The sequence below is a fragment of the Cetorhinus maximus genome, chromosome 10 (assembly GCF_964194155.1).
Source record: "Cetorhinus maximus chromosome 10, sCetMax3.hap1.1, whole genome shotgun sequence".
Lineage (NCBI taxonomy): Eukaryota > Metazoa > Chordata > Chondrichthyes > Lamniformes > Cetorhinidae > Cetorhinus > Cetorhinus maximus.
This window is the reverse complement of record NC_135888.1, coordinates 63,224,342-63,243,718: the sequence shown is the minus strand read 5'-3', so window position 1 is coordinate 63,243,718 and position 19,377 is coordinate 63,224,342. Positions and strand designations below refer to the sequence as shown.

At 41.9% G+C, this 19,377-nt stretch overlaps 1 long non-coding RNA gene across 2 annotated transcripts in view; it reads right to left on the bottom strand.

Annotated features, from left to right (window-relative positions):
• Positions 1 to 446: 446 nt before the first annotated feature.
• Positions 447 to 19,377, bottom strand: part of LOC144685241 (uncharacterized) — a 29,495-nt gene continuing 10,564 nt past the window's right edge. Inside the window, exons 2-3 of one of the 2 annotated variants that reach the window (XR_013577679.1) lie at positions 12,934 to 13,112; positions 447 to 550 (exon numbers count right to left, since the gene is read on the bottom strand). This is a non-coding gene — a long non-coding RNA (uncharacterized LOC144685241). Of the gene's footprint in view, positions 551 to 11,866; positions 11,965 to 12,933; positions 13,113 to 19,377 lie in introns of those variants that run through there. The other variant, XR_013577678.1, reaches the window with a different exon arrangement.

Genomic DNA, 19,377 nt, shown 5'->3' with positions numbered 1-19,377 from the left:
TTAGTGTACACTGCATGATGTCAACACCTTGAGGTTACGGATCACTGGCAATATACTTGCATTCAGTCCACAACAGTGTGACATTTTTTTGCATGCTTCCACACCAATCACTCAGTATTTCTTAATATTTACAGCATTTATATCTGAGCCTGGGGAGGGGGAGGGGGGTGTCACTGCATTTTCTAACATCATTACATATACAGTTTTTAGCATTTTTGTATGAAGCTCCACCATAAGGCAACATTTCAGATGTAAAGGTTAAAAATAATTATAGTCTGTATCTTAATGGGTTTTAACAGACTACTGAAATAATGAAACACAACAAAATGGGGTGCTTTGTATTTTGAAATACATGTGAATTCAGGATCATGATTCACATACATTCTCACATACAATTCAATCATTTGCTTTCGTTACAATATGAATGTAAAATGACACTCAGGCAGAATGACATGCTTCTTCCTGAGATGGGACCAATGGTCTGCAACTCAGCCTGGAGTCTTTAAGGGATCTTGTCATTTTTTATCAGTCTATCTTCATTGTGTAGCTCCTGTAAATACAATAGCTGAAAAATTGCTTGACTTTATCAAGCATATAGTCTGTTTATATAGTGCAGTATATATATGTTTCTCATTATATATTAGCAATGAAAGCATTGAAATTTAACGTTTGAATGACCAGTACCACTGAAGTGATGTTTTAAATTAATTTCTATTTCTCATGACCTAATGGGAGAATAGAATAAGATAACAGAGTACTCACTGACTTAACTATAAATTTCAGTTACGAGAGTGTGTCCCGCTGAATTGGCATTAAATCCTAGATGTTTCCTTCACACTTGTCAGTGCCAGTATCATTTCTCGTTACTGCTGATTTACACCCTCACCCCCAAGCCCTCGCTGTGATGACGTAAATTAGGACAATCCTTATGGCTATTAGTGCCCACTGTTCTTAAAGCATAAACGGGACAGTGACGTTCACTGACTCAATGAGTGCAGTTAAATGTGTGAATTAGGAAGTTACTGTCAGAGTTCACCAGCTCCTCCTAAAGCTTTGCCTCAGTCACATCTGTTCTGATGATGCTACCTTCCACAATAGCACTTACAACATGGCTTCCTTTTAACAACCAAGGATTTCCCCCCAATGTGGTTGACAGGGCCCTCAACTGTGTCCAACCCATTTCCTGCACTTCTGCCCTCACCCCTTCCCCTCCTCAGAACCATAATCGGGTCCTCACTTTCCACTCCATCAGCCTCTCCATTCAAAGGATTATCCTCCGCCATTTCCACCAACTCCAGCATGATGTCCCCGCCAAACACATCTTCCCCTCACCCCCCCTCCCCTGTCAGCATTCCAAGGGGACTGTTCCCTCCGCGACACGCTGGTCCACTCCACTATCACTCCCAACTCCTCATCCCCTTCCTCATGTGATTGCTGGAGGTGTAATGCCTGCCCTTTTACCTCCTCCCTCCTCACTGTCCAATGCCCCAAACACTCCTCCTAGGTGAAGTAGCAATTTACTTGTATTTCTTTCAACTTAATCCACTGTATTCACCGTTCACAATGTGGTCTTCTTTACATTATGGATACCAAACGCTGACTGGGTGACCACTTTTCAGAATACCTCTGTTCAGTCCGCAAGCATGACCCAGACCTCCCAGTCACTTGCCATTTCAATTCACCATCTTACTCTCATGCTCACATTTCTGTTCTCGGCCTGCTGCAATATTCCAGTGAAGCCCAATGCAAGTTGAGGAGCAGTACCTCATCTTCAGAATAGGAACTTTACAGCCTTCTGGACTCAATATTGAGTTCAACAACTTCAGACCATGAACTTTATCCTCATATAGTTGTTTGGTAGTACAGAACTTGAGTATTGCTGAAAAAGGAGTCATGTCTAAGTTTTTCGTCTTGCACTCATCAGGACAAACCGCAGGAATACCATTATAATGGGAAAACAACAATTTATACAGTATGTGAAGAGAGTGCTGACTGGTTGGCAAGTGGCATTGCCATGGAGAATGCACCAGTGATGGTGACTGACAATTAACTGCCAAGCATTGTTTGAAATTTAAACCAGGCAATTTGACCCTAATGGGTCAAAGCATTGCACTGAGGAATGAGTCAGCGAATGCCTGTCACTTATTTTGTTTAGCTGAAACATGTTCATTCTGTCTGCAAAGAACAGGGCCCTGTGCACTAATATATGTAGCAGTATACACAAATGCTCTACATTGCGAGCCCAACTGACAGCCTTAAACTGGTTGTCAGTTTAATTCTTAGCTCACTGAAGATTATTTAGCAAATGTCCGAAGGTGGAATCACATCTAATTTTGGGCACTGTGTTTTGAGTTTTGCAAGCACAGGCTGGTTTGGTATGGCCTGTACCCTGCCCATTGCAAACAGAGGCTGGGTCACGCTGCTTAATACAATCCTCCGGTTTTTGGGACATAACTTTAAAATGGAGCAGACAAATGAACTCCCCTTCCTTGATGTTCTCATTGAGAAATCTGCCAAGGGGTTCTCTACCACAGTCTACCGCAAGCTTACCTTCACTGGTCAACATACACAATAGGATTCTTACAGTACCACACGCTATAAGATTGGTCTTATTGGCAACCTTCTAAATAGGGCCCAAGCTATTTGCTCACCATGCAAGCTTGATGCTGAAATAGGGCGCATCAAAGGCATTCTGCAGGATAATAGCTACCCTGATCAGACCATTTCGCGCTGTATATCACACAAACTCATGGACTCAAGGCTGCCAGGGGACACTTCGTAGCTTTGGAGTTGTTGATTAAACATTTTTTTTCAGCTGCAATGTCATCTGCACCTGCTGGGCACAACAGGCGGGAGGGCAAGTCCCGTGGGCACTTGACTCCCCAGTTCTCGAATGAGGGTCTGGGAATCTTTGTGGAGGAGATCAGTGCCAGGCGGGATATCCTCATCCCCAGGGATGGCAAGAGGAGGCCACCACACCTGACCAAGAAAGCATAAGCAGAGCTGGCACCCCAGGTCAGCTGCTATGATGTTGTGTGACGTGATGGGTGCAAAAGTTCAATGATCTGCGCTCAGCAAGGGTGAGTACCGAGTTGCCATGGATCTGTGTGGGGAAGTGTTAATGGCTGGCCTCCCCCCCCGACTTCCCAGTGCCCAGGGGTCTAAGAGTATGAGTGCCAACTGTCAATGATATTGACGCCGGCCAGGGCAGTGAGCTCTGGCTGCTCAGCCTGATTGCGCTGGGAGTTGAGGGCCAAGACACGGATGTGCCCTGTAAGGTGTTCCTCAGGGGGAGATGGCTAGGCTGCAATGATGGTGCAGGTAGAGAGTGGACTATTGAATGTTCCTCTGTCCTTTCAAGAGAAGAGAAGAGAAGCCATAAAACCATCGAGAGGTTGAGGACAGACTCAGGCCCCCCAAACCTGTTCATGTTGACGAGGAACAAGATGGATGCCTTTGAGGTGGAGCGCCCATGCCCAGCTCATTCCAGTGGTCATGGAGAGGCAGGGCTCTCTGACAAGGGTAAGAGTGTGGTGCACAGATGTGAGCGTGTCGGAATGTATAAATGTTGTGTTGTCTCATCTATAATGGAAATTTCAAACCTGGAGTCCCCATTGTTCATTGAAAGACGATGGCACCATGATACAGATCTCCATTGTCTCACCAGCCTGCCTAGCATGCACAGTAACAATGTGATGATTGATACTAATGACATGCCATTTTTCTCCCCTAGAATCGCCATCAAGCCAAAGAGCACAGGATCTCGTTGAGCCACCCTTGATGCCAGAGGACCAGTGCCCATCAGATGCATCTGCATCACACGCCCTTTCTGCATCAGGCACCAGTGCAGATACCAGCACCTTGATGGGCATTAGATCGTCGGCTACAATGTCAGTACACAGCTGTGAGGACACGGCACACTCGCATGAAGAGCAGGTGGAGGTAGAATGTGTCCAGGGCGCCAGCAGAGGACTGCTAGAGACCAGGACCATGTTGAGTCCGAGGCAGATGATGAGCCTCTTGAGTCGTCCATTAGGCGGCAAATGCTGGATGTCCAGCGGGATGCGCGGGAGGATCTGGCGGAGATTCCTAAGGGTTTTGCATGCCATGGTTTCTGTCATTGAGGAGTCCATGCGGAGCATGAGTACTGTGTGGACCCTCAGAACCAAACACACTGCCTTCTCCATTGAGAGAATGGTGACCCTCATGGAGAGGCAGCTCCTGGAACATAATCAGTGGTTCCTGGGGTTGCGCTTGGACCTGCAAGCCCTCGCGCATGCAATGACCTCAGGAGGTCACTGCCAGTGGGCCTTACAGGATTGAAAAGAAACTGAGTGAAGTAAATTATTTAATACACCAGACAGAAGAAAGAAGCAGAGGGTGTATCATTTAAAAATGCTTAAAAAGTACTTTGATAGGGAAGACGACCAAAAGGGGGTGTTAGTGGTGGTAGATAACGAGAAAGAGGTAGAGATGCAGGATCCTGAAACTGATTTTCCTCTAATCAAATTGGATAACGTGGGCTTACTTGAAAATTTAAATGTAACATTGAGTTACCTTCCAGACAAGTGTCAAAGTGATTTGGAGAAGCTATCGCAGTCACACAAAGGTATTCATGGGAATAAACTAGGGAGGGCAAATTTAGTTATACATGATGATGTGTTGAAGTTTCATTTTCGCTAAGGCAACATCCTTATAGATTAAATCTGGCAAAGTTATCACAAGTACAGAACAAAATTGAATTAATGCTTCAAAATGACATCAGTGAGTCTAGTTGCAGTAACTGGAGTTCACCTATTGTGCTGGTACCGAAACCAGATGGAACACACAGACTGTGTGTGGACTATCAAAAGGTGAATGCAGTGACAAAAGTGGATTCATATCATATAACATGGTTGGAAGGTTGCATTGAGAAAGTGGGACAATCAAAATTTATCACAAAGCTTGACTTGTTAAAAGGATATTGGCAAGTACCGTTATCGGAGAGAGCAAAGGAGATATCGGCTTTTGTGATGCCAGATGGACTATATCAGTTTAAAGTCATGCCATTTGGTATGGTAAATGCACCTCCAACATTTCAAAGACTGACAAACAAAGTAATTGCAGGTCTGAGCATTTGTGCGGTTTATAGTGATGACTTGATAGTTTTCAGTCAGGCGTGGGAGAAGCATTTACAGAATCTGGAAGAATTGTTTTGTCAATTATAAGAAGCTATTTTGGTGATGAACTTGGCTAAAAGTGCATTTGCAAGAGCGCAAATTATGTATCTAGGTCATACCATCGGACATGGTAAGGTGGCTCCAAGAGATGTGAAAGTCAAGGCAATTGTGGATTTCACTGTGCCTACAACAAAACAGGAAGTTTTGAGATTTCTGGGCATGAGTGGGATTTACCGGAAATTTACACAACAGAGAAGATATTCAATGATCGAAAAGAAAACTTTGGGTTTGGTGTTAGCATCGCAGCATTTTGAGATTTATGTGGCAAACAATTTGTCAGAAATAATTGTTTACACAGACCACAATGCTTTAAAGTTTCTGGACAAATTTTGGGACAGAAGTCCCAGGACCATGTTGAGTCCGAGGCAGATGATGAGCCTCTTGAGTTGTCCATTAGGCGGCAAATGCTGGATGTCCAGCGGGATGCGCGGGAGGATCTGGTGGAGATTCCTAAAGGTTTTTCATGCCATGGTTTCTGTCATTCAGGAGTCCATTCAGATGGAGCTTATTACTGCAACCATTTAATCTGCAGATTATACATGTGTCTGGACAAGAAAATCTGATTGCAGATGCATTGTCAAGAGTTTGAAGCTTGAAGGGAAAATTGGACATTTAAAACTTGGACACTGAACTGGAATGATTTCTGTTGATACCAAGGATTTGTGTGTATTGCATCTGGTAATGTAATAGTGTAATAAGCATAGGAGGTAATGTAAGATGGGTTCAGAAATTGAAGCCGTCTTTTTAAATTATGATGGTTAATTTTTTAGGAAGGAGGGGGATGTAATAATTAATTTTTATAATGTTATTTGGAATTTATTGTAAAGTAGAGTAACAATGGGGTCTGTGTCTATGTATCTGTGTGAGACTTAATTGAATTAGAGACAGCTGGTCTGAAGGCTTTGATTGTCAGAAGAGAAGCTAGGTTTGAAATGTTAAATAGGTAAACATGGTTGAAGTTTTAGAATGTAAGGTATAAAGAGAACATTTGCATTTTTAAATAAACCAGAGTAGCTTGTATTCAAAAGAAGAGGTGAAATGTTTCACCTAGCCTGGAGAAGTTAAGAAACAGTGTGCTTATTTTTCACAAAGATTAATGGTAAAATTGGTACGATGATAGGTTTTATTATTAGAGAGGTAAAGTTCAAAAACATATTGAACAATGGAAATTTGCATTCAAAGGGGAGAATATGCATAAAGGAGTGAAGACTATGTGCAAGGCAAGGCATTCAAAGATATAACAAGTGTTAAAGGCCTTCAGCCTCTGTTCCCAAACTGCTGTCTGCAAGAACTGAAGCAAAGAAAGCTCACTTTGAATTCAACTGTTCAGGGTATTGTGTTACTTTGCCTGGGTCTTTTAAAATCTGTGTGTTTTTACTGTTGCCTTAATGGAGGTGTAACTGGGAGTTAGATTAATCAGGGCAGCTAGAAGTTGTTATCGTAGTAATTTGTAAACCTACGTATGTGCTTAAAATATTTTTTTTATTTAATAAAGGTTTAATTTTTTTTTTAAGAAACCTATAAGATTTGGTGCACTTATTACTACTGAATTCAAGGCACACATCTAGAAATATACAAATTACAAAACAGTTGTGGCAGTTGTTTCAAGTTTCCCTTTGGGATTTGAGCAGCGCAGCATTTACCATTGGCTGTGCCATTACATGGCCTCTAGCTGAACTCAGCAGGATGGGTGACTTTGAATAAAAACAAAAAGCTAAAAGCTACTGTGGATGCTGGAAATCCAAAACAAAAACAGAATTACCTGGAAAAACTCAGCAGGTCTGGCAGCATCTCTGCCAAAGGGTCATGAAGACTCGAAACGTTAACTGATTTCTTCTCCACCGATGCTGCCAGACCTGCTTCTCTGTTTTTGTTTTGGGTGACTTTGAAGCCTACCTGAAGCACTGGCTCCCAGGTTTATTACTGGAATGCCGCCTACAGACAGCTGCACTGTCCCACTCTGCCTGCAGTGACCTGGAGGCAGGACCTAAAGATTCCGCCCTGCATGACTTAATAAGAATCCTTCAATCTGATTTCTTAAGGAGAATTTTTGTGATATCACTTTGAGAGAGAATATACTAATAAGTAAGTAGCCAGGATGTAAACCATATGACCTGCAGACATTGTTCAGACGAGCTTTCAGTTTAGTTGACGGAACGTGGTGTGAAGGAGTTGCATCTGTACTTTTGTATTAACAATAGCTGCTGAATCGTTATAGTAATTATGTCTGCTGAGCAATCCTGTATTACGTTTTAAAATAAATGAAGTCTACATTTAGTTTACCAGTACTGTGTGAGATTGGCAAGTTTGTATTAAACAAACATAATACAACAAGAATCACAGCCATTTTCCATGAAAACAAAGATCTCTGTAGAAGGCGTGTTGTTTTGGATTTCTAATAACTGCAATTTCCAGTCCAAAGGACCATAGGAAGTCTGTGCACAAGTGTAAGTTTAATGAAGGGCAAGTGTAAATCTAATGAATAGCAAGAGCTGCTCATTTGCCACTGACTGCAGATCCATCCTTTTTAAAGGTGTGCGTGCAAGTTACACTGAAGTAGCAATTCTAAAGCTTTCTGTTTGGTGTCTTCAATCATCCTGTAACTTGGGAGACTATGCTTTCCTTAGGGGATATTTAATCCTTTTATCCCCCCACCACCACAGCACCTCCCCCTCCACCATTTTTCATATTGAAGTTTGTAATATTAGGCAAGGCGGCCAAAAATGGTTTCACATTGTCGTGAAACCAGTTTGTGATCGTCTGCTCCACCTGTTAATAGTGGGCCGCGCTTCCCGCCACCGCACATTGGGAACGTAATTTTAATACGTTTGCATCTAAATTATAAATTATAAACCCTGTGTGCTGGAATCATGTCCCCAGGCTGGACCAACTGGGCATGCTTTCACAACCATACATAAGCGACGCGCACCTGGTGAGCTGCACTTCACTCAGGACGTCAAGCTACCTAGCTTTCAGCAGCACTCACAGTCATCAGCGCCAGGCTTTGCAGACAGCACCACAATACTTTTAGGGGAGCTCACGGGCAGGTGTCTACCTCTCAGGCCAGCCGTAAGGCGGGGGTGGCTTTTCAACAGCTGCAGGGCTAGGGCTTGCTTGGGGAAGGGGGAGAAGTTGCCTCAGGCAAGGGAAGAGGCTGCAGGGTGAGGGCTGTACTGGGGAAAGGGGATATCTCAGGGTGTGTGTGAGGGCAAGTGTTGATATGTGCAAGTGGTCTCAAGATGGTGAGGGCTGAGGAGACAGTCAGCAGAGGAGATGAGGCCAGATGGAGATGTGGAGGCGTGTGTGAGAGAGAAAGTGGTGATGTCCCTTGAGCTGGCAGTGCGTGAAATGCCAGTGAATGTGGATGGCCTTGTGAGTGTGAGAGTGGCAGCACGGATGAGTTCATTCATCCATTTTCTGTACTGGTTGGCCGACCTCTTGTGTGCAGCCTTGGCGTTGACCACCTCTGCCACCCTCCCAAGCAGGAGTGGTGAGACTGATGGGCTTCCTGTGCCAGTGCAGGGAAGAGGGCATCACGGTGGGCATCCGTGGTGTCCAGAAGGCATCCCAGGGATGCGCACTGAATCGGGGGCTGCACTCTTCTTGGCTTTTGATGCCATGTCTTCACTAAAGCAGTCCTGGGCTGCAAGCATTGAGGAGTGCGCGCACGGCTGCAGTTTAGATATGGCGCCCTGCGTGAGAAAACGGCGAGGTAACTGCGTGGCAGGCAAATCAGAGGCCGTCCGCCAGTGAGATGGTATGTTTCCTGGCTGCATAATTAATGAGGCGGGACTGGGACGGTATGGCGCAAAAACTTGTCATTGCGGCCAAGGGTAAAACAACTTTTTTCCCCGCCTATTACCACACTTTGTGCAAACCTGGGACAATTCCACCCTTAGATTTGAAAAAGTGTTCATTTATATTTAAGAGCTGATCAAAATTTACACATGCAAAATAGCAATTTCTCTGTAAATTCCCAATAATATAACTTTCTTACAAAGTTTGCTGCTTGAGACAGTTCATGAATCCTGCCTGACTTGCTCAATGGACCAGAAGTGCATAACATATAGTTTGTATAAAGTTCCTATTGGTGGGATAAAACACAATATTCTGCAGTGAAGGAAAAGTTTCACCTAAATATTGTTTTATGACTAATTTTACACAATTGCATCAGTATAACAACTGATGGCACAGCTGCCAATGGTTGCATGAAGGCAGTTGAGCAAGGATAAAAATCCAGAATTGGAGAAACACAGGTTTCTTGGACAGTTCTACGGCTGGAGAAGGTTACTGAGAAAGGGAGGGGTGAGACCATAGAGGGATTTCAACACAAGAATAAGAATTTTGAATTTGAGGCATTGTAGTTAAAAATAAATGTTCAATTAAGTCAACCTTGGGTCCTAAATTCAAAGGAGTTAGTGTACTGTTGATTGAGCACTTCTTTGCAAAAGATCTAAATAAGTATCCAGTTTGGAATTAGAGTGAGGCTTATAAAGACACAAAATTATTTACAGAACACATTGGGTCATGTACTGTTGGGACCACTCATGAGTCATTTTTTGAATGTAGTTAAATTAAATAGCGTAGGTATAATACCAGATTAATATGGTGAAATCTTGTTCGAGTACGTATTTAAATTTAGTTAGTTTTAGAGATACTTTTATATTGAAGGTTTTCTCTGGGTTTGTGTTGGTTTCCTCTCAGAAGGCTAAGCAATCTGGACAAAGCCCATAACAGAGAAAATTGCATATGTTTCATTGAGGGAATGAGAATGATGAACCAAGTGCCCTTTTCATATTTTTAATTTTATCCCTTAAATTTTAGGGCCTGGTGGATAAGTAGGATGGAGGAGAGAGGGAGAAAGAAAAAAGTTATTTGGCCTCTGCTCCACCGCTTAGGCATCTGGTTTCTGTTTGTTTCTTAGATACATTCAACAAAAATAAGGCCTCAATGAATCGAAAAGTATTTTTCAAAGAACAGACGATGAAAGGTGCTTTCCTCTCAAAGTGTCACATTTGACTCAGTGAAAGTAAGAAGGTCATGAGTTCTGGATGTGAGCATGACTGGCAAAGCCAGCATTTGTTGCCCATCCCTAATTGCCTTGAACTGAGTGGCTTGCTAGGCCATTGCAGAGCACAGTTAAGAGTCAACCACGTTACTGTGTGTCCAGCATCACTTGTAGGTCAGACCAGGTAAGGACACTAGATTTTGTTTCCCAAAGACCATTAGTGAACCAGCTGGGTTTTTACAACAATCAATGATAGTTGTCATGATCACAATTGCTGAGACTAGCTTTATATTCCAGATTTATTCTTTGATTCTAAATTCAACCAGCTGCCATTGTGGGATTTGAACACATGTCCCCAGAGCATTCACCTGGGTCTCTGGATTACTAATCTAGTGACATTAACCCTATGCCACCGTTTTCCCCTGAACTCAAGACCCATTCCACATCCCAAGTATGTAGTCTAGGCTGAGAGTTTGGTATAATACTGAAGCAATGCAACATTGTCCATGGGTGCTATCTTTATGACGAGGTGATAAATCAAGCTCCAGCTGCCCTTATTAAAAGATCCTGTAGTACTATTCAAAGAAGAGCAGGAGAGTTGCCCCAGTGAGAAATGTTCATCCCTCAGCCAACATCACTAAATCAGGTTATCTGGTCATTGATTTTGTTGTTTATGACACCTTGCTATTTTACAACAGTGACTACACTTCAAAAGCACTTAATTTACTATGAAATAACTTGGGATACCCTAAAATCAAGATGCTATACAAATGCACGTCCTTTCTTTCATGGACTTTCTGACTTGTTTTGTGTGTCTTCCAATGTATATTTAAATGGCTCTTTTCTGGAGTGTTAGAAATAGAACAGATTAAATATTAAATACCTAAATAGGATGATTTGCAATAGCCATTAGAGAGAACCCAACCTTGAAAAATGTTTGTATGGATTTTTAGTAATCTTCTTGTCCAGTAGTACTTTGCTAAATTGAATGCTGAAATAATTGTGATATTAGAAAAATGGAGCTTGCAGCACCCTATAATAATATATGCAAGGGAGCAATGCACAAAGTAAAATAATTGCCTTAGACTGCACATGTTCAAAGTGACTATAAATGAAGAATATTCAACCTTCACCCAATTCAAGAAATAAAAGTGAGCGATATGACAAAATTAGGCGAAGATTGGGAAAATTGCGTCCCTAATTCTGCAGATGTCTAAAATAATTTGGGTATTTTGGGGGGAAAAAATAAGGTTTGTCCTTTTGATTCCATCTTACTAATTAATATTCCTTCAATAAAATATATTCAGTAATATATTAATTATGTACAATTGTAGAGATGATGTATGACATGTTTTATCAGTTGTCTGAATACTGATTATATCAATATGTGATGACTCAAATGTGCTAATTTGCTATCTTTCCCAGGTAGCACTTAATCATGTCTGCTGTTTAATGATAGGCCTTAGGGCATCTTATCCATTTAAACTTGGGAATGGGGATTTTTTTCTGATTATGCTTCTTGTTGCAGATCAAATTGCGCAAGAGAATTAACCACTGTCTTATTATGGCCAACCCTATTTTCATACTGCGCATTTCAGATACCCAGTAATAGTGCTTCTTCAGCACAGATAGAGCTCACCTTATGTTTTGTTAGCTGAGTCTTACAAACCAGGAAGATCCAGATCTGTGCTGAGTTTGCTGATCTCCATTAAGGCAGTTAGTATTAGCATCTTGAGGCTAGAGAAGAGAAATTAGGTCAAAGCATTATAACCAAAGATACACAGTGTGCACTCTGGGTGTGGATGTAGGTGAGAATGAGTCTGGACACCCCACCCTACATTTGAAGACCCTGCCTACATTCACTGTTCAGGGCATGTCTGAAGAAGACCAATTGGGTGAGGCACTGGAGGGTACACAACCTGTGGAGCCCTGCTCGGACATAAATCAATGATTCAGTAGAGGAGAGAAAAAGTCGAAAAATATGGGCCTTTTATAATAGCTGTTATTCATTCCCATACAGTGTACAACTCACTTTAAATGCTCAGTGTGGACCCAGTAACAATGGCACTTTATAACTTTGAAAGGCAGCAACTCATTTTGTTGTATTATCAATAGGGGAAATATAAGCATTCTATTTGGCTGCTTTGGGAAGAATTAAATTCAGATTATTCCAAAATTTACTAGTCCCTGTTACTGTAAAGAAATTGACTCTGTTGTGCATGCGCATATTCCTTAGGCAAGGTAAGAGTTATGGAATAAAAATGGATAGATGGAGTTAAGATGCAGATCAGCCATGACCTAATTGAACAGTGGCATTGGCTCAAGGGGCTGAGTGGTCTACTACTGCTCCAATGTTCCATCTACAATGCCAATTCTTGTGCTCCGTCATACCAATTGTATGAGAGAGAAACCCAGTGCCCAACCTCACAATATATAATATAATTTCCCATAAAACTGATTTTAGCATATACACTCAGCTCCATTGAAGCAACATTCAGTTCTTTGACTTTTTGGTACTTGTAAGCTATTATATACAATAGTCATGAATAACATTCAAAGTTGTCATACCAATTTTATCTAATTGAACAGTTGAGGAAACATCTTGGGAAAACAATTCTACAATTGTAAAAAGCTAACGTTGCTTCACAGACCCTGGAGAGCGTAACCACCACACACATTTCTTGAATTTCTTTTTGAGGAACTTACTTGTCAAACTATCGAGCAAAACCTCGGGGCTGGTGAACCAAAGGTCCATGGCTACATTCCAGAATGAGTTGTTTTCTGAATTATGCTGTTGGAAGTCCAAGTACCCAAGACCATTCTTGTCTCGGAGCTGGTTCTGGGCTTCACCCCTCAGTCACGATGGGATGTAATTCAAGGTAGGTCTGGAAGGACAGGGATATAGCAGTTCACAAAATGCGGAAAAGCTCTAACTAACTTGAAAAGAAAATAACAGTTGTAAGAAATCACTGTATAATAACTTCACAAACCCGAAGAAGTTTCTTGTATATTCTAAGAATAGTGCTCTCTTTATCATTATCTAGTCCTTTATCTCTGCCAAGGACATGCGTTGGATCCTAGTTTGTTGGGACTTATGGATCCTGGTTGTATGCTTGCTGTGGGATGGCTGAGTTGGTACAATAGACGGAGTTGATCAGCAGACACTTCTTAGGTGGAACACATGCTGTTTATTTACAAAGGTACTCTGCAGCTACACTTGCTTTCAAGTGCTTTAAAACTCAAACCCTATCTCCATAGTACTGACTACAGAAGTAGCCCGCGCTACTCCTCCATTCGTTAATAAGATCATGTGATCTTCCTTTATAACATCTTTCTTAAAGGTATACTACACATTACATAAAACCATAATTACCACATCCCTCCCCATTTACTTGGAAACACATTTTACATTTACAAGTACAATTTTCTCAAAATTGCAAATTATTTACACGGATAACATTTACAAATTCAGTCTTTCTGGGGTTTCCTCGTGTGTAGAACATCTCAGTTCTACAACTTCAGATGCTTTGTCAGGAACCTCATTTTCTGGAGTCGTCTGAACATCAGGTTCTTCAGCGGGCACCTGCAAATCTGTTTCCTCAACTCTTGCAGGTACAACAGACACATCTGTACAAGGTTGAGTTCTCTCAACAGGAAAAGTTGACACGGTTGTGAACACTGGTGGAATCATTTCTTGGTGATTTGTTTCTCTCTTCCTTAGATGATCCACATGCCTCCATATGACTCAGCCTTCCACCTTCACAAGGTAAGATAAAGGTTCAGTCACTGCACTTATTTCACTCGATAACCACTTTGGTCCTTCTCCAAAGTTCTTCCCATATACTGTCTCTCCCACAGTAAACTTCCTGTCATGACTATGCCAGTCGTGTCTAGTTTTCTGGCTTCCCTGACTCCTTTCCACCTTCCCCCCCTCTAAATTCAGCATTATTAAGTTCAATCTCATCCTGAGACGGTATTTCATCAATAATTCCGCAGGTGTGACATCTGTTGTTGTGTGAGGGGTGGTCCTATAATAGAAAAGAAAGCGTGCTAGCTTGGTTACTAAGGAATATCCAGTTAACTTTTTTCATGCCTGACTTGAACGTTTGAACCATTCTTTTGGCAAGTCCATTTGAGGAAGGGTGGTACAGTGAAGTTTTTCATGAGTGAATACCGTTGAGGCTAATAAACTGTTGAAACTCAGCACTCATAAATGCCGTGCCGTTATCAGATATGACTACTTCTGGTAGTCCATTAATGGCAAAACTTTGACGTAGCTTCTCAATTGTAGCAGAAGACGTTGGTGACTTCACATCATATATGTCCATCCATTTTGAGTGGGCATCAACAATGAGCAGAAACACTGTTCCCATGAAAGATCCCACATAGTCAATGTGTAACCGCACCCATGGTATTCCTGGCCACTCTCAAGGGTGTAACGGAGCTGTTGAAGGTAACTTTTGCAATTGCTGACATTGCACACAATTCTTCACTAAGCTCTCTTTCTCTATCCATCCCAGGCCATCATGCATGCTATGGTCTTCATTCGGGAAATTCCTGGATGTGCACTGTGTAGTTCAAATAACAATGGCTTTCTACCTTTTGGAGGAACAATCACTCGTGCTCCCCACAATAAGATACCATCCTGGCTGGTTATTTCATATCTTCTGTTAAAGTTTTCATTTTGTTTCATATCATCAGACACATGCTCTTGTGACCAACCATGAAGCACTTGTTCTCGTACTTTGGATAAGACTGGGTCTTGACTTGTCCAGTCTCTGATCTGTCTTGCACATACTGGCGATGAATCTAAGAAATTTAATAATAAAACTAGTTCTTGTGGAACTGGGACAGCCTCATCTTTTTCTTTAAGGGCAAACAACTCAGTGCATCAGTGTTTGCAATTTGATCTCCAGGCCAGTGGACAAAAGTATACTCGTATGCTGCCAGGAGCAATGCCCATCGTTGTATTCTTGCTGAGGGGTATAGCCTTATCCTTGCTGATGTGTTGGCCTGGACAAATAGGGAACTCACTTAGTACTAAAAGGGTTAATGGAGAAATTGAATTAAATGCCTAGACCTAAGAGAAAAATACTGCAACCTTGAAGAACAATACCATCTTGTCTGACCACTGTTGTAGGATGAGCCCTGAGACATTCCATGTTGTTCTTTCTCAGGCCAAACGTAATCAAAGTTGTAATAACCAAGTGTGTAGGCACCGCACCTGTTGTGGTGGGAATAGAAATCAACTGAAACATGGATTGGTCAGTTAACGTCTGCAAATAAGCGGATTGAGATGTGCAAAATTTACTGATTGTAAAATGCTTTTAAGCAAGTGTTTGTGTATTCTGCTTTGAGACGGTACAATAGCTCTTGTTGTATTGTTCTCCCTTGTGCACAAGTAATAAATGGGGTTTCTATGTATTAATGATGCCTTGGTGTGATTAATCTCCGACACTGAGCAATCTGAGCAATGGCTTGTGGTCTGAAACGATAGTAAAATCACGGCCGTGTACATACTGGTGAAATTTCTTGACACCAAAGATGGTTGACAGGCCTTCTTTTTCTATCTGTGAGTCTCCCTTTTCCGCTGTGGTCAGTGTTCTTGATACATATTCTATAAGCCATTCCGTGCCATCCATTCGATGGGAGAGCACAGCTCCCACTCCGAAGGGAGATGCATCACGTCAACACCGATTCTTTCCTCTGGTCATAATGTACTTATAGGTTTGACGAGTGCAACAATTGTTTCACCATTATGAAAGCTTCTTTCTGTGGTGTCTGCCAAGACCAATGTTGGTTCTTCTTGAGTAGATAAGACAGGGGTGCCAGTTCTGTAGACAAATTGGGTAAGAACCGCCCATAATAATTGATCATTCCTAAGAATGATTTGAGCTCAGGGGTGTTCTTTGGCGCAGGTGCCTCTCTTATGGCTCTCAATTTTTCCTCAACCGTGTGGAGGCCCTGTGAATCTACCCAGTGACCCAAATAGATTACCTCCCTCACTTGAAACGTGTACTTTTCTTTTTTTAAACACACTCCAACTTGCAAGAAATGTTTTGGGACTTCTAAATTCATCAAATGCTCCTTTTTAGTGAGTCCTGTCACCAGAACATCATCTAAATAAACTACAACTTGGGGCAGCCTTGCAGTAAACTTTCCATTGTTCTCTGGAATATGGCACACACTGAGGAGACGCCGAAAGGCAAATGGGTATAAAAGGGCACAACCCTTTATGTGTATTAATTATGACAACTTCCCGGGAGGTCTTCTCTAACTCTAATTGTTGATAAGCATGACTCAAATCAAGCTTCATGTAGGCGATTCCAACTGGCAGCTTAGATTTTTGGTATAGGGTGTCTGTCTAGCTTAGCCACTTTATTAACTGTCAATTTGTGGTCTCCACAAATTTGAATACTTTGTTTGGGTTTAAGGATGGGGACTATTGGTGCTGCCCATTCTGAGAACTGCACAGGTTTTATCACGCCCATTTTCTCTAATCTGTGTAGTTCGGTGCCTTTTCCCCCACAGTGCATAAGGTACTGGTCCTGCCTTCATGAATCGGGGCGGGGGGGAGGGGGGCGGGTTGCGTCTGGATCCACATGAATTTCTGCTTGCAGCCGCTGGATAATCCCCCTTGAAAACTGAGGCGTATTTTAATAATATCTCTGGTAACCCACTTGCCCTCAGCTGGAAAATTTCAGCCCTTTCTAAGTTAAACTCCTTTAGCCAGTTTCATCCAAGGAGGCTTGGCCCCTTGCCCACTACCACCATCAAGCGTAATTTTACTGATTGGCTTCTGTAATGGACGGTAACTCTGCTTATGCCTTTGACTTGGATGTCTTCACCCGTGTAAGTTTTTAATTTGGCATCAGTTTCTTCCAAATTTAATTTATGTTCACCATAATTCAGTTATTTGAAGGTGTGTTCACCAATTGCTGCATTGGAAGCTTCTGTGTCCACTTCCGTTATGATAGGTCTGCCATTTACCTTCACTGTTACATGTATTGGTTCTGTCTTTCCAATCTTCAAATTAAATAACAAATAAATATCTGAATTTGTTACTTCAGGCTCTTCTACGTTGTAGCTCTCACAGGCCTTTTTCTTTTGTTTGAAAGGCTGCCTGATTCTTTCCTTGCACTGTCTCATTATGTGTCCCTTTCAATAACGATAAAAACATTAGATTTTTTTTAAACTGCTAATTGTTATAAGTTGCTTGTTTCCACCTCTTGCAATTATTCCTTGTTTTTGCTGCTAAGTCATTTCTTTCTACTTTTCTGCTAGCGGTGGCTGTTTCCCACTTCTCGGCGGGGTCTTGCATTTTTGCGCCCTTTTTGACTGGGGCTTCACGCCCAACATGTAGATTTTGTGCTCCTTTTATGGCTTTTGAATTCCTCACTGCACTTTTCATGGCCAGTGCTGTCTCTAGCGCTGCCTTAAAATCCAAATTTGTTTCAGACAGTAATCTCTTCTGAATTGTGTCCTCATTCACACCGCACATTAAATGATCTCTGAACATGTCATTTAAAGATGTACCGAACTCGCAATGTTCTATTAACTGTTTCAAACTTGCCACATAACAAGCAACTGTCTCCTCCAGGGCTCTACTTCTTGAGTTAAATTTAAACCATTGCATCATTACCAAAGGCTTTGGCTGGTAATGACCTTTCGCAAGGTCCACCAATTCATCATAAATTTTCAAATCTTGGGGCACTGAATCAAGCTGTAGCTTTATTCCCTCACATAGATCAGAGGATCGCTCGCCTCTTCCTTTCCCCCGTAATGTCATTCGCTTGGAAAAAGAACGCGAGGTGTTCAATATAATGAGACCAATCGTCCATGGCTAGATCGTAAGGAGCAATTCTTCTGAACTGCGGCATTCCGTGAGGGGATTGCTTCAACAATTAGGACAGAAATTCTACTTACAATTACCATGCGAGGTACAGCCCAATTCCATTTCTCTTGATTTCTTTCATTAACTTGGCTTATTCTCGAATCCAGTTTATTGTATCTTTCCTTTATCCTCACCTTTTCCTTGCTTTTTCCTCGCTGCCAGTTTGTTGGATCCTGGTCACCAGTTTGTTGGGACTTATGGATCCTGGTTGCACCCTTGTTGTGGGATGGCCCAGTTGGTACAATAGACAGAGTTGATCAGCAGACACTTCTTATGTGGAACACATTCTGTTTATTTACAAAGGTACTCAGCAACTACACTTGTGTGCTTTCAACTCAGACCCTACTAGTTACAGACTACTGACTACAGAGGTAGCCCGCACTACTCGATTGGTTCAATAAGATCGCTTGACCTTGCTTTATAACATTCTTCTTATAGGTATACTACACATTACATGAAACCATTATTACCACAACATGTCTTTAGCACAGGCACTGAAACAAGACACTGCTAATCCTGATAAGGAAGGATTGACCTCATAACCTATTCAAATTAAATGTGATGCCCTAGCAAGATATGAGCCACAAGTTGAATTCCTGGGCTTCTGGAAGAGAGGGATTACCTTGAATATCTGTTGCCAGTGGACAATTGAATAAATGATTGGCATAAATAAGATATATAAAAGGACTCTAGAGAGGGAAAAATCCACCTCAGACAAGAAAGAGCTTCTTAACATGGACCAATGCTGGCTCCAGCCTAACACCTTGGTTAGCTCAAGAAGACTTTGGACAGAGAAAGGATCTGCTGGTCATAAAAAGTAATAAATGATGAAGTGCTGAGGAGAGTCAATGAACAAATAAATTAACTGTATGTAATTAGGAAACAGCAGAGAGACTGGATAAGGCCCATCCTAAAAGGGAACAGCCTAGTAAGAGACATTAGGGAAGATTTCAAGGAAAGAGAGGAAGAGGAAGAGAATATCAATACTGGATGGCTTGAAAATTGAAGGAAGCTATTAGCAAATAAAAAGAATGGCACAGGGTAGAGAGACATGGAAAGGCTACAATGAGCCTAAGGACCTGCCTTTGGACAGAGCACGCATGATAATGATGATGATTGGCTCCTAACCAAAGTCAGCAACTAGAAGACCTTTAACATGGGAGTTTTCTTCATGTCCGTGGGATAAAGGTGGCATTTACTTTTTGTATTTTTTATGATTGTGCTGCCTGCCCCTGTGTTTCATAGAGGGCTGGGTG